Here is an 11645-nt window from a genome sequence, read left to right as displayed (position 1 = left end):
GAGTCCTTAAAAAATATTAACAAAATATCTAGGTATCTATTCTTTTCTGTTCTTTTTATTCTTTACGAGTGAAAAAGTCGATGACATGGTTTCATCATTTTTGGCTATTTATTTAGTTTTGTACTCATATTTCTCTTCTAATGAGAGAATATCACCAGACTAATGTCTACACGGATTACAAATTAATGCATTACTTCCTCAGAATAAGCACTTCTACAAGAAAATCCTAGGACACTCTCAAAGGACTGGTAAATAAATTAATTAATAATTTAAATTAAATTGGTCTGCAACACTTGACTACAAACCAGACGCCAGTGCTTTAGCGGTAGGATGCCTAAACTTTGTTTATAATCCCTCTGTCCACAGAACTTCTACAGCACTTGTATAGATTAACCAGATAAAGAATGAGAGAAAAATCTTTTGCTTGACTAAAATAATGTCTCCAAGGATTTTTTTTTTTTTTTTTAAGTTTCTGGTGCTCTTTTTTAGATAAAAATCCATTCTTCTTGGGTTTATCAAAGTCTTTCCTGACTGCGTCGACTGTGGTTTTTCCCTGTCAGGAAGATCTGTATAAATGCCCTTCTATGAAGCTTAGTTTTCTACATGGGCTAGTTTTTTTCAAAGCGGAGATCTGAAACAATAGGATATGATTCATAAGATGATTTCTGTTTTGGTCAAAGAAGAGATCAGTGTACAGGTACACCTTTTTATATTAGAATCCATTTAAGAGGACAGTTTTTCATATTAAATAGGTTATGAATAACAATGGTCTCATTTAAAAGCAAGAAAACATATAGAATTCTGTTTAAATATTGGAACAGCCTGAGGAGGGGAAAATAATTCAGAGAAGTAACTCAGTAGGTCTCTAACTTCACTGTGATACATTTAATAATAATAAAAAAAAAAGCTAAGGAATATCAATTAGTTGAGTTTCTCAGATTGTTGGAGACCGACAACTGCCCTCAGGGATAGCAGATTAAAATATATTTATATACTCTTCAATTATGTAGCAAAAGAGAATGAATGTTAGACCCTGCATCCTGGATGGGGTGTTTAACAGCAAGAAAGAAATCTGTATGAAAACAACATCACTGTGTGGTAAGATGATAATACATAACAAGTAGTACTAATACATTGAGATATGGTCCAGAGATTATTTTTCTTTTACTGAATTGTTTGTTTGTACATGGCAAAGACTTGGGTTGCAAGGAGGGGAGGGAAGGAGAGGGGACGGACAGGACCAAGGCTGCTCTGCAGTTCTTAATAACGCAAGTGTTTCTGTAGGAAGTGGTGCTTAGGACTTGGTTTAAAAAGATTTCATTTGAAAAGTCACACAAAAAGGTGTAAAAAAACAGCAGCATGTTACTAGAGACTCGTAAGTACACTGTTAGAAAAGTATATAACTAGTCTGATCTAGTCGAAGATGTCCCTGCTGACTGGGGGGGGAAGCGGGGGGACTAGATGACCTTTAAAGGTCCCTTCCAACCCAAACTACTCCATGATTCTACGAACTAATACCAGAGAGTAATTTATAAGTTTGTGAACAAAACCACTGAGAAAGCCTCTAGCTACATCCAAAGGAGATGTTTCATGAAAAACAGTGCAGTTACTAGGTCAAAAGCTTAAAGAGATAAAACAGCAATTTGTTACTTCACCAATTAAAAGTAATTGGCAAGTGGTAGTTACACAGCCTAATAAAATATCTCTTATTTTTACTGCTCATTATAAAATCTTTGTACTTCAGATACTTTGTACTGTGAATTTATTAAAAATATCTGAAAGCACTAGGTTTGCCAAAAAGGTATGATCACCTTTAAATAAGTAACAAAACAAAATCTTAGAAGTCGTGGCTGGCATGAGAAGTGTTCAGAACTGCTAGCTCCCCTCCAATTAATTTTACAAGATGCTTAAACCTTATATGCTAATCTATGAAGATAAAACCTTCCACAGTCTGTGTGTGAAGTTACCGTTGTTTTCCTTATTGCTGTTGAAAATATCATACGACTGTTGAATCAAGGTATAAAGAATTTAGCAAAAGTGCTAGTTCACGGACTTCATTTCGTGCTTTCAGTGTATTTCAGACGACTGGGTCTGGGTACTATCAGAACACATTCAGAAACCGCCTGCACACCGGTATTTGCAGCATCAGCCTTGAACTTAAGTATCTATAGGAACATAAGCTATACTGTGAGGAACAGAATAAGGTTCCTAATTTAAATGATCCAACTGTATTTTTGAGTCTTCATTACATTTACAGGGAGTCCTCTTAGAGCTCTAAGACAGCCAGCAAGACAGAAGCCTCCTCTCTTCAGTTACAAGATCTACAAGAGGAATATCTGCCCTTCGCTTCTTTTTTGCTTTGAGGGAGTTTTTTTTCTTTATTTGTTTGGGGGTTTGTTTATTTGTTTTTTACGAGGAAGAAAAGGAATACTTTAAGAAACATATGAGAGGAATCAAATGTACAGAAATACTTTAAAGTAGTTTTTTTAAATTGATTATCCAAAATAATTTTTGTTTAGCTTAAAATTTCCCCTGAAAAAAAATGAAGAATAATCCGTGACGTAAAGTAAAGCCATGTCTTTAAATATCTATTAAAAAAAAAGTTGACTACAAACAGACAATAAATTCTGGGACTGCAAATCTCTAACAGCCTAGAGGAGATGGATGATTTAAATAAAATACCATTATTTCAGCATACCAGTTTACATCTGGGAGACTGAAGAATGCTGGCAATATCCACCTTGGGAGCAACAGCCACACAGTTCAAATGTATGTTTTCCCCAATCTCCCTCTCCTGTTTAAAAATCCTTCTCTAATCATCTGTGCTACAATGCTAGCAGGAACATATCAGATGTTGTTATGAATTATATAGGATAAAAAAAGATTGAGAGGAAGGGTCTGGATGGTGTTAGGATGCATTTTTAGTATATAATGCTTCTTTTGAAAATGGCAGAAACATTGTTTTTTTACTAACGTAACCAGTTTCTTAAAAAATTGTTAAAACTTCCTAACAAAAAAACTATAAATAAGAAAATCGGGCAGGCAGTGGTATATTTCACTCCAAAGAATCCCAAAGCCCGACAGAAACACTACTGATCATGCAAAACTGTAGACTCTAGGATGATCACTGCCATTTAAAGGAACTGAGCACCACGTTCCCAGTGTCAGGTTTCTAATATAGTAAAAGAAATTCTCAAAAGTTCTTTTAGGCGATGGTAGACCTGACAAAAATGGTAATGGATTTTTGGCCAAGAAACTTAATATAAAGGCAAATATAGAAGAGATGTGTTAGTCAAACATAAGTTATTGGACTCAGTACAGAGTAAATGGATGAAATTACATGATATGCTATAGAGAAGGTCAGGTTACACAATCTAATGATCCCCTTTGGCCTTAAAGCCTGTGATTCTGTGAAACCCTACGCCTGCTGGAAGTCTGTAATTCATGTACCACTACTGATTTATTTAGAAGAGACCATACACAGTAATAATACCTGTGCATGATTATTCACGGTATTTGTCCATGAATTATGTCAGCAAAAATGTGTTTAAGTAGAATTATGACTTGCATGTTTTTAATTTCATGGTGAGATCAAGGCCTACGGAGGAGAACAGGCATATCAATTTCTTAAAGGGAAAGCATAAAGTGAATTTTTTTGTTCACTGTTTCCCACCATTGTTGCTACAAAGAAGGTGCACTGGTAATAACAAAGAGAGCTGGAACAGAAAAGTCCCAGGCGCTGTCACTGTAACATCCAAAAAATTGGTCTTTTCCAGAGACTTGCACCAAATACTGGCACTTCTCTATGTGTTAACATTCACATAATAGCTCTCACTAGAGATGGATTGGTGATATCACTGGGAATCTTGATAAGAAAAAGTCCCTTAATGTGTTGACTCCTAATGATTTACAGATGATCTCCATGCAAATCAAACAAATTTTTACAAAGAAGTCAAGCAGTGTAATTCAGTGTGAGCACAGTTCAGAGCTCACACATTTCTGATTCTGACTCCTGATTCTGTAAAATAGACATTTATTTTGTACTTCATAAAATGATGCAGCTCGCTTTTTGTTTTCAAGCTTCATTAAGAAAACAAGAAAAGTAGTAGATTACTAGATAAATACTGTAGAGCTCTAACCATAAAGTATTATAGCCTAGTAGAGCCTAGTGTTCTATGCTTGTGCATTCCATTTTATATGTACAATTATAAAACTGGTGTCTAAAGAAATCTGTGTGTCACAAACTTATAATATCTAATCTTAATTTTGGATAAGAACAAAAAGCAATTACGAATCCATTAGAATATATAGAATGGAAAATTGTGCATTTATACCACGTATATCATTCTGCTCTTACAAATATTTTGGGTGTTAAGTTTTAACAGCTTTTCCTCATTATCAAATTTTCAAAATAAAATCTTGAAAGTTACCTGAAGCTGTTCACCAGGACACAATTGTTACTTGTATAACATTTCCTACTTTTTACTATAACTAATCCAAGTATAGTGATATTTGGGGAAAAAAACCCTTCAGATATATAGTGGAAAACATACCATCCACTTACTAAAATAAAATGAGGAAAACTATTTTTACTTTCAAAATATTTTTTTATCTCCTACAACAAATTTCCACGTTCAATGGTATTGCTTAGTCCTTGCCTATTTGCTATTCATTATTTAAAGCATATAACAAATTGGAGTCATGTGATAATGTCAGAGCTGGCTGACATGATAAGTAAAACTATTTAAATGGCCACTAAAGCATGAATTGCAAATAACTATCTATCATAAATACACAGTTAGTGTATGAATATAGGTTACATTTGTGTCAAATTACACCAAAACTCACACACATAGCGAAATCAAATAAAAATTTAAATTTTAAAATGTTTACCAATATGTTACCCCAACCAAAGGTACTATTTTAAAACTAGTTATTTTCTGCTGGTGTATTCCGAGTAATGCCATGTTACAGTAAAAACAGTTCACTTTTTTAAATACTCTAACATTTAGTAAATGGACTAAACAGTGTTTCCCAAATGGCTGGTCAATAGCTTGTCATCCTGTTTAGTTGGCATTTCTAAAGGATTGCTTGGATATTTTATTCATATGTCGAGTGTTGCAATTGGTAACTATTTGACTAGATAAAATCCTGTTGTCCTGGTTTCGGCTGGGGTAGAGTTAATTTTCTTTCTAGTAGCTGGTACAGTGCTATGTTTTGGGTTCAGTATGAGAAGAATGTTGATAACACTGATGTTTTCAGCTATTGCTAAGTAGCGTTTATACCAGGTCAAGGATTTTTCAGTTTCTCATGCCCAGCCAGCAAGAAGGCTGGAGGGGCACACGGATTTGGGAGGGGACACAGCCAGGACAGCTGACCCAAACTGGCCAGAGGGGTATTCCAGACCATGTGACATCATGCCCAGTATATAAACTGGGGGGAGTTGGCCTGGAAAGGATCGCTGCTCGGGAACTAATGGGGCATCAGTCAGCAAGTGGTGAGCAATTGCATTGTGCATCACTTGTTTTGTATACTCCAATCCTTTTATTATTAATGTCATTTTATTATTGCCGTTATTATCGTTATTAGTTTCTTCCTCTCTGTTCTATTAAACTGTTCTTATCTCAGCCCATGAGTTTTACCTTTTTTTTTTTTCCCCCCCGATTCTCTCCCCTACCCCACTGGGTGGGGGGGAAGTGAGTGAGCAGCTGCGTGGTGCTTCGTTACAAGCTGGGGTTAAACCACAACACCTATAGGTTAAAAAACATACAGATTAAGCATTTAAATGTTTAGTTTCATAATTTAATACCTCTTTATAATTATACTGGCAATGAAAACAGGCAAGGTAAGGCCTGTTTCTGCAATAGTATTTTCAATTAGACCAGCAAACATTATTTGAAAAAGTTGACAAGCGTGTGGACATACAAGTCTTTTGTTCAGATCCCGAACCACCAAAAGCTAACGATACTAGTTGGCCTAATTAAAGATATTATCCCTCCTTCCACACCATGACAGTCTATAGCTCACTGCGTATGCTTGCCACACATTTCTGAAGGAATTTATGAGCAGATCTTCCTTAAAAACATTTCAGAAATACAGACCTGAGTACAGATGTGTGATAAGCCTGCAGTCATGTCAGAGACTGCGTACAGCAAAACCTGACCAACCCAACCTGTAAGCGTAATGAGGAAGAAACTACTTCATGATCAATTTGCAGTAGAGGGGCTGCAGTCAGGAAGATTCTAGGAAGCAGTGACTGTAAAGTCGAAGTTTCTTAGAGCTTCCTGCATTCCTGTTGTTATCAAAAGCAAGACCGTAGAAATGATCTGAGCCAGAATACAGGCACACACTAAAGTATGTGCAAGTGCTTCTTGAAAGCGGCTTCTTATTTTTTCAAGGATAGGTTATGCCTGTGACATAACATAGACCTATGTATCCTGTCACTTTTTCACCTGAAAAGAAAATCATGACAGCAGGATAATGTTGCTGAATTTTTTTTATGGGATAATTTATTTTCACTTCTGAAATCCTACCAGATATTCCTGCTTCTCAGAGATAATTTGTCTAGGTAAATGAAAGGATAGGAAATAGTGCTGAACAGCATACTAACTCTAGGAGTAACGTAAGACGAGGTATTTAAATCATGTCGAATCAGATACAGTATGCAGACCCTATCCCGCTCTCTCATGTACACATGAACAGTGCAAGGATACTTGCAAAATGCCACTGAGTTCTGCCCTTGCAGTATCTCTGCTATAGGTTTCTCAAGGGGCTAGCAAGAATCTTGGTCCTGGTTGGGATTACTACTTTCTTCCACCACTTTTAGCTGTGGCTGTATACTTAGTAGTTTGAACATCTGAAAGCACAGGAAAATAACTAGAGGGAAGGGCATAAATGGAAAGAATATCTAATACCCGGAGGCATTCTTCTCCAATGGACTGCTAGCATACATTGACCCTTGGTGGTTTATATATGCTATTTCTTGTTGAAGCCAGGAGGATTTTCATTCCAAACCTTTCTGGGAATGTTATTCCAGAGGCATACTTTACTTCACCATAGATACTTCACTGAATCTCATATTCATAAGCTATGGTGTTAAATAAAGCACCAAAAATCTTAATCAAAGTTATGAGTATCAACAAGAAGGGAAGAAGTAGCTAATAGAAGATTAGCTGCTGAACAAAAGTTTTCTATGATTAATTATATTATAGCGCAGTAATTTAGTTTCTCTCGATCTGTAACTTCAAATATCTATACTAATTAGTTGCCAACCTACAACATAATAAATGAGATAATGAAATAAAGATGTTTTAAATAGCCCTTTCTATTACATGTACGTTTTGCAGCACGTTAACAGACAAGATGAATTCTGATTTTTTTTTTAAAGGATATATTAGCATATTGTTATATATATGAATGCCAAATAATAGACTTCTCACAAGAATAATGTTCAACTACTAAATCCACAGGAATTTGGAAATAAAACAAAATATTGAATATTAGATGAAGGCTGGCACGGGTTAAGCTTACAGCAAACACGGAGACATCACACCTTTCTCCATCACATTTTCACCTGCTCATGTGGTGCTCACTTCTGCTTTGATGGAAAATTCCTTTGGGTCTTCTTGGTGTAAAGTTGTTGGTGCTTGCAGCAAAATTTGCAGAGCTAGTAGTGAATAGAGAATGTTTTCATTTGGTTGTTAAGCCGGAGAAATATCTACAGCATTTTTCACAGTTCATGAAAGAGACCATCACTCTTCTGTTAGCTTTGTTCAATTTGGGAGCAAGTTATACAAGCTTTTTTCTTTTATGGATTTGTTTGGAAAAACATATTTCTTTTTCTGAATTTGTTTTAGAAACTGCAGTTCTTAGATTCCAAATGTATACAAAAGAAATCTGCAGTATTCCCTATGTAAGCTAAAGAAACTCTTAAGGAGCATTGCACAGACCGAGGCAGTATTATTTATTTTGCTGGAAGCAGTGATGACAGTTAAAGCACGAGCTTGTTTTATATATCAACCTTGCATGTTTTGCTGTCAGCTTTGCAGTTTGTCATCCACAGCTTAGCCTCCAAATGGCATGAACTTTGAGGACAGCATGCTGAAATGAAAGACTTGCTGCCTCCTATAGAGAAGAAACAAGGCCACCAAGGAATAGCAGAATATCTGTTTATTCCACTTTATGTAGCTTAAATTGTGGAAAAATATTCCATTATTAGTAGAAACATAATACAATTCTGTTAATGGCAGTATAATTTGTTGTTACTATTTGGAGTGAATCTGTGAGGAATCTAGCTAGTATAACAGATGATATCATAAAAGAAAATACTAAATGCAAAATCTGATCTACAAATGCAAAGAATGAGTTGGAGCAGCTGCATTAGCTTATTATAAATACTTATCAGAATTGTTCAGCTAGAGCAGTGTTTGCCAGCTGGAGTGCAGTTGTTCTGAGAGGGAGGTGAGATATCCCTCCTCTCTGTGTGGAGAAACAACGCAGTTAAGTGAGCATAAATGCACAAAATGGTATGGTATTTTATTACTGGAATGATTCTCAGAGACAGAAACATGTTAGACCACTTTATGGCAGTGCTGCCAGAGAAGTGACTGGCCAGTCTGGAGCACACTGATAAAGTTTAGTCTTCTATCACTGCAATCTTTTTATAAACATTATCGGTTGTTGGCGTTTTTTTATCCCTGTTATGAGTGTCAGTTATGAATGTATGGTCAGTAAACTATCTGGGTATAACCTGCAGAATTTTCTCCTAGTTCTGCCAGGGGATTGAATGGCTCAGAATGGTTCGTGTCCTGAGCCATTTATGACAAGAAACTTCCCATTATACCACATTTACAATTTACCCTGCTAGGTTATCATGGAGAATATTCGTTTGCAAGGTGATAAAAATTAGTATTGCGTGAATTAAAAAGAGATCCAAGCATCCATCAATATTTAAAATAAGCGCAAGAGGGCTTTTTCATTAATTAAAACTGGCATACACTGAGTTTATTAGGCTGAAGGCATACAGCATGTTGGTCATTATGCTACAATCAGTTTGAATATGCTAAAAACACAGCAGGAGACTAAGTTCACGCAGGCTTGCTGTTATACTGGTCAAACAGCACTAATCAAACTGTTTTATTTGAGGTTTGATCTAAAGCCCATGAGAGTCTGGCTATTGCATTCAGTGGGCAGGGAGTTCGACCCTTGATGAAACTGAGCACTTTATCCTTGTATAATTCAATTACTTATGTCACTTGCTGAATATATTATTTCTTAGATAATTCTTTACATGTAACCACCAATAGGTAGAACATCAAAAAACCTCAGACCATTTATTTTTGTTGTTTTCTTTCTCAGCTCCTTCAAATCCTGCTTATTACTGCCTCCTGCTTCTGCTATCACCAGTGGTTTTCCTGTAACAAGAAATATTTATGATATCATCGTGAAAGGCTTTCATGTGCTTTTAGTTACAATACACCACATCTCTTATGTTCATTTTAGAAAATGATATTTTAGCAACTGGTATTTTATTAAATTAACTGCTGCAGCGTGGCCATATTTTACTGTGAATTGCAGGTACTCAATATGGTCACGCATGTCCACATAAAGGTGGCACCAGCTCTTTTTATGACAGTTGTCCATGTCTGGTGAATTTGACCATCACCATACACAATCACACAGAATCACAGAATGGCTGAGGTTGGCAGGGACCTCTGGGGTCATCTTGTCCGACCCCCCTGCTCAAGTGAGGCCACCTGGAACTGATGCCCAGGACCATGCCCAGACACCTTTCAAATAGCTCCAAGGATGGAGACTCCACGACGTCTCTGGGCAACCTGTGCTCAGTCACCCTCACAGTTAAAGAAGTGTTTCTTGATGTTCTGACAGAGCCTTGTGGGTTTCAGTTTGTGCCCACTGCCTCTGGTCCTGTCACTGGATGACCCTGAAAACAGCCTGGCTCCATCTTCTTTACACCCTCCCTTCAGGGATTTGTACACATTGATGAGATCCCCCCCAAGCATTCTCTTCTCTAGGCTGAATAGGCTGAACAGTCCCAGATCTCTCAGCCTCTCCTCGTCTGTGAGATGCTCCAGTCCCTTCATCATCTTAGCAGCCCTTTGCCAGACTCTCTCCAGTAGCTCCAGATCTCTTTGTACTGGGGAGCCCAGAAAAGGACACAGTGCTCCAGATACTGCAAGAGTCAAGTCTGGGAAACATTTATTCACAATAATACATAAACTAAAGCATAATGTAAAAGAATTATGAGAACTTATAGTTTGAAGAAAAATTTTTAAAGTGGAGTCTGAAGTTTCTACATACAGACATCACTAAATGAAGGGAATGTGATTTCAGGTTCATAACTGAGTAGACAAATAAAGAGATTGTTTTGCACTTTCTAAATAACAGAATAGTAAGCATGTCTGCTGTGGAGAGGATGAAACACAGCAAATCATCCATTAATAAGTATCTATTTTCCTTGACAAATGCCTAATTATTCAGCAGAGTAATTTAATGTTCTGTATTAAGCTAAGAGGCGCACGGATTAAAATACCCACATCAATGGGCTCTGTTCAGTATTCCCTACTCACTCCCACCAAAACATTCACAAACCTCAGTAGGGAATTTTCCTGAGAAGATCAGCTAATAATGTATTGTACCCTGCAAATGAGCCCTTAAATCTCTGAAGTTGATTTTTGTCTACCAAACCACAAAACTGTCTTTCTCTCCTTCTTCTGTTAAGAATCCTCTCTGCCCATGTATTGTACCTCTACATCTATGCCAAGACATAACTCCAGCTATTGAATCTAGAGAATGAAAATATCACAGTTTAAGGCAAAGAAAAAAGCTAGTCCTTGTTAAAGAGACTTGAATAAAGCCAGTAAGAAGTGCTTATATTTCAGGTGCAATAGAAGACTGAAATTTGGAGGCCTGTGGAAACACTTGAAAAGCAGTTAGTCACAGCCATAAGAGAACCAGTAAAAAACGCTTCCAGTGTGCCAAGCAGGAAGCCTGTAAGGGAGACAGTGCATCTACTGGACCAACAGGAACTGAAAGGAACCACTATGTAGAAAAGTGGCATTGCAGAGTAGCTAAATGACAAGTCTGTAGAGGTCTTCCCAAAAATATTTGAAAAAAAATACCTACTTCGAGGTCTAATGGTCCCAACCTTTTGCTCAATGCCAACAGTAGGAATCAGGATGAAATCAACTAAAGGAAAGGGACTTGCAATATTATGAAACCAGGGTCAATGACAAATTATTTTATAGTATTATTTCCATGAAAAGATGAGGAAGTTTTAGCCATTCTAGAAGTTACTGTACAGGAAATTGGTAATTGCAGTAGCTTAGAAGTTGCCAGCACTGTGTAATAGTGAACTTAAAAAGTAAGCAGCTGAACTTCTCACAAGGTATGCTATTTATTATTAAAAATCAGGGAGAAATGGGGGGTAAAAATGTAGCTGTCTTTAAAAGTAAGACAAGCAAAGCCTGCATCAATAACAGATAACTGACTAACACAGCAATTGAAGGGCAGTATATTCATCAAACACCAAAACTAGTACGGTATCATAGGGTCAAACATCTTTAATCTCCAATTTACTGTATTAAATGAAGAAGCATTCAGTTGGAACATGCAGAGATCACATT

The sequence above is a fragment of the Buteo buteo genome, chromosome 24, assembly GCF_964188355.1.
Source record: "Buteo buteo chromosome 24, bButBut1.hap1.1, whole genome shotgun sequence".
In the NCBI taxonomy this organism is placed as follows: domain Eukaryota; kingdom Metazoa; phylum Chordata; class Aves; order Accipitriformes; family Accipitridae; genus Buteo; species Buteo buteo.
This window is presented reverse-complemented; position numbering follows the sequence as displayed.